General features: G+C 46.6%; 1 long non-coding RNA gene across 1 annotated transcript; it reads right to left on the reverse strand.

Moving 5' to 3' along the window:
- Positions 1 to 597: 597 nt before the first annotated feature.
- Positions 598 to 4,376, reverse strand: LOC115080598. Its single transcript, XR_003853605.1, has 3 exons — positions 4,352 to 4,376; positions 3,055 to 3,218; positions 598 to 1,422 (listed from the first exon to the last, which is right to left on the reverse strand). It is a non-coding gene; the product is annotated as an uncharacterized LOC115080598 (long non-coding RNA).
- Positions 4,377 to 4,589: the final 213 nt, after the last annotated feature.

Genomic DNA, 4,589 nt, shown 5'->3' on the forward strand with positions numbered 1-4,589 from the left:
TAGAAAATAGGCCCCTTAGATTGTAAGAAGGGACCTACCAACTGTACTTGAACTGATAACTTGTCTTGAGCTCAGATTTGGAAAGGTGATTAATTAAATCTAAAAATCTAATATCCAACTTGTGAAGTGGTCAAAGTGCTATTCCCAGTTATGTGGTGGAGGTGTACAGGGTTAAAAAAACAGTGCAGCAATATGACTGACCGACTGCCTCTTGCTGTTATACAGTGAAATAAAGGATAAATCCTATTCTCAGGCAACAAAAAAATGCTGTAAGCAGTTACCCACATTTAGCATAAATGGTCCATACTACCATGAGTTATGAATAAGTAAATGTTTTGACAGCATTGTAAAATTATTTGACTGAACTGGTTATCCAGAACAGCAGGAATGCTTTGGAAAATACAAAGGGTGCCAGAGTTTTACTTCCCTGACTGTTCACATTATAAATCATGTGGTTTTCTGTACACATGTTATTGAGAAAAATGACTTTAAAAAACCCTCAAGACATAATTATCTTGACAAAACATGTCTAGCACGATCACAGTCTTCAAATATATAAATTCCACCAGTCAAACTGTAAATTTGTAAAGCAGGTTTATAATTTTTTAAAGGATTATTATTATACTATTAGCAATCATACCTGGTTTTTCAAATGTGATCAGAAAAATATAAGAAATATGATACACAGGGGTCTATACACTAAAACCTATGCTAAAAATATGTTAGCATGTACATTGCTAAACATGTTACGTGCAGGCTAAAATATCACTTAACAACCTATGTACAAGCTATTATTGAGTCCCTCTGCCATCTTTTTTCTGGAACCTAAGGAGGAAGAGATGGTGGTGGAAATCAGTTCTAGCTCCCTTGCAGAAAAGAGCAGGCCTGGAGGTATTATGGATCATTTCTGGCCCCTCAGGCCTCACAGGAAGCAGAGCAAAGTGTGTTGAAGCTGCTTACCCTGAGACGAGAGCAGCTGCATGTCCTTAATTTTTGTGCAGTTTGCTAGCACGATTGAGGAGGCCATGAGAGAGAATGGCCAAAGTCAGAGAGACAGAAGGTGAATGCTTCTCAGCCCCTCTGCTTCTGCTCCACTGGGTGTGTTCGCGCGTGTGTGTGTGTGTGAGTGTGTGTGTGTGTGTGTGTGTGTCTATGTGTGTGTGTGTGTGTGTGTGTGTGAGAGAGAGAGAGAGAGAGAGAAGGAGGTCCATAATCACTCGCTGTATGGATAGCAAAGTTAGACCTAGATTCATCAAGCTGCAATGTTTTTTCTCAAGAAGGGTCCCACGGTCACGACTGGTTGTTGCCGCGATAGTGAGCCACTCCCCTCCAAAACATTCTGGCTGTTGTTTTTTTCTCACAGCAAACCACCTTGGGACGAAACAATGCGGCATCTGCCCAAACTCACGGGTCTGCCATCACCTTAAAGAGGCAGAAAAAAAAAACATAAAAAATATAAAAAGGTGTACAACATTCAGAGCTGACCTCCTCCTCCTCCACCACTTGAGGCAACCTCAACATCCCAAGTGTTAAACATAGAAATGAGGTGTTCCTGCGATGATGGCTTCCCCCCAACCCTGTCAAAAATTCAATAATGTTTTTCCCCCACCCCTTTCGATCTCAATGTATCTCGCCAGGTTCTCCCCTTCCACCCACCCCCCAATGATAAAAAAGTTTAGTTGGGGTATAGGGTCCCCCAAAACCTTCCCTCCCCCAATCCTCCAAGTCATAGAAAGCCTTGTTGCTTTGTAGTGGAGACCCCCCTCCCCCCCCCCCCCCCCCCCAGCATTACGGCCCAGGGTACCCCCTTGCCCCAGGCCAGGTCAATGCCATTTTTTCAGAATGGTGCTGACCTGACCTTGCTCCAATCACATGGCTGGGGCAAGGTCAAGTCAGGGTGCACCGGCCCCGACACAGAATCCAATTTAAGGGAAGGGAAGGGTTCTGGACAGGGATCGAGGGTGGGAGTCCTGAAATTTATTTTTGGGGGGGGAGTGAGAGGTTTAAGTGTTGGCCTTCGGGGGCTTGGGAGATGTGATGATGGCAGTCAGGAGGCAGGGGGAGTGGGGATGTATTGATTGCCATCGAGGGACTGGGGATGAGGGGATGTGCTGATTCCTGTCAGGAGGACTGGGGGATGGGGGATGTGGGTATTGCCGTTGGGAGCACGGGGGATGTGATGATTGCCTTTTGGGGGGGGGGGGCAGGGAAATTGTGTGAGGGACTTCAGGGGCCAGGGGTTAGTGGTATCGGGGACCAAAGCCACATGTGATTGTGTGCTTTGGGGAGGGGGAAGGGAAGGTCAGTGCTGTCGCCGCTTGGTTATTTTTTTCACTTTAAACCTTTGGGGGTGATGGGGCTGCCTTGGCTGGTTGCCCCAGGTTGAAATGAGGATGAGCACTGACCCTCACTCAATCTCCCTGTTGCAGCCATTTTTTTTTGTTTTTTGTTTTTTACTGCCACTTTAAATGTGCAGTGGGAGCTTTGAGACCTGCGTTAAGGTCCCAGGTCTCCCACCGCACATCTAACATTTTTCAAATAGGTGTAGATATTTTATCATGGCTGACCACAACAAAATATTTACATAAAATTGACTCGTAATGACCTTCTTTGCATGTATTTTCATTATTCATGCATTGAAATTGCATGCAAAGAAGGTCAATGTAATGGGGAGGGTATCTGGGCGAGAAGATGCAAAATATTGCGTATTTTGCACAATATATGTGATATAACATGCATTAGAGCCCTAACGTAGCTTGATGAATCACTCGGTAAGATGGCTAAATTCTAGCCGGCTAAGTACCCAAATATTCATTTAGCCAGATAACTTCTGAGTTAACCATCTAAATGCATCTGAAATTGGACCTCAATGTGTTTAGGAGAAAAAGAGATAACATCTGGCCTTGGCCCCTCCCCCTCACACAGGTCACACCTAGTCCCATTTCCCCCACTCTGCCTCTCCTCTCCCTCCTCCCTCCTCCCCCCCACTCCACAGTTCTAACTCAATTTGACTGCAAATTAAGCTCTACACCCTAGGCACCTCCCCAATGTTACCTGTAAACTGGATACAGACTTCTTTCCAAAGGGATCTAAAGACTCCTCCTGATACATTTCAGATGAACATCTGTTGATGCTTTTCTTCAAGCAACAGCCCTGTCAGACCTTCTCCTTGCAAGGCAGTCTTCCTTCTTGACTCCTCACAAAGAAAACCTCTTTCTCTAAAACACAGACAAAATCTCTGTCAGGCAGATGAGGAGAATGAGACTAACCCCCCTCTTTTTTGAGATCTCATCTTTGGTTCTTTGGCATATCTCAGAAGTCCATTCTTGGACCCTAGGACAATTCTCCTGATCCTGAGGGTCTGGGAATTCCACCCTTGGGTTCACCAGCCACCCTCTCAGGACAAGAGACTGGAAGGAAGGAATTCCGAACACATGGGATCATGAGTTTAGTTAAATCACTCACTTCAGATAGCTCCCATTGGAGAATGTCAGACGCAGGTCCATAGCTATGAGGGGGCATCGATGACTGTTCCCCCTCACATATGTCTCAGGCCTCACCCCTAGCTAGTAGGATCATGACACATCTGAGTCACCTCTTAAAGGGGAAGCAGTTAGAGGGATAGGAGGTATTGGAGTCACTGCCAGGCCATAATCCCCTGCACTTTTAAAAAGGCTAACTTGAACAGGAAAACATTGCCCTTGGGCTAGTCCTGCAAAAATTTGAGGCCATCAAAGTCTTTCTGCTTACTGTTGACAGATAATTATCCCCTTCCTCTCAGCACCATAAAAGTTCAGGAATGTTTGTGTAGTTGGAAGCCTGTTTACATAATTGCTCTATAGCAGACTGAGAGATTAACATTGGCATAAATTAGGTGAAAGACAGCCAGGGTTAGGATATGGTGGCACTGAGCAAGGGTCATGGACTACACATGGCCTCATGACCTCCCACGGTTCCAGCACACAGGCTGATACAGTAAGGACGCGGTAGAAAGAGTGCGGTAGTGCCGGGCGCACCCTCGTTTGCCGCGCGCACAGTTCAGATCACATACCGCTCGATACAGTATTTAAATGGCATGCAAATGCAAGCCGCGTCCAAAGCGCGTCCATGAAGCGCAATCCATTTTACTGTATAGAGCGCTATACAGCGCCTATTCAGTATCCTGGGTGCGCTGATACCTGTCATTTCAAATGACATTTGAAATGACAGGTACCAGGAAATGGACGATTCTCCTACGCTCGGGCATCGGGGATTGCCAGTCCTCTCTCCCCTCTCCCGAAGCAAGGCGCAGGGCGAAAATCGACTCGACATGTTATTAAGAAAATAGAAATTGTAACTAAAGTAAACTTACTGCATGCTTCCAGCAGCCCCAGTCCTCTCTCCCCTCCTCCCGAGGTGCCCACCGCGGCTCCCCTGCCTCCCAGGGGCAGCCGGCAGCGAAAGCGGCTTCCAGCAGGCCCGCTGGCGAAGGTGCATGAACGCACATCCAATTTGGGCGCTCAAGGCACCTTCGCTGGCTTGAGCGCCCAAATGGGACGTACAGGCGGTGCGAGCTCATCATGTCAAAAAAATTGCACCAGCAGGCAACT

Source organism: Rhinatrema bivittatum, chromosome 1 (genome assembly GCF_901001135.1).
Source record: "Rhinatrema bivittatum chromosome 1, aRhiBiv1.1, whole genome shotgun sequence".
NCBI classification, from domain to species: Eukaryota; Metazoa; Chordata; class Amphibia; order Gymnophiona; family Rhinatrematidae; genus Rhinatrema; species Rhinatrema bivittatum.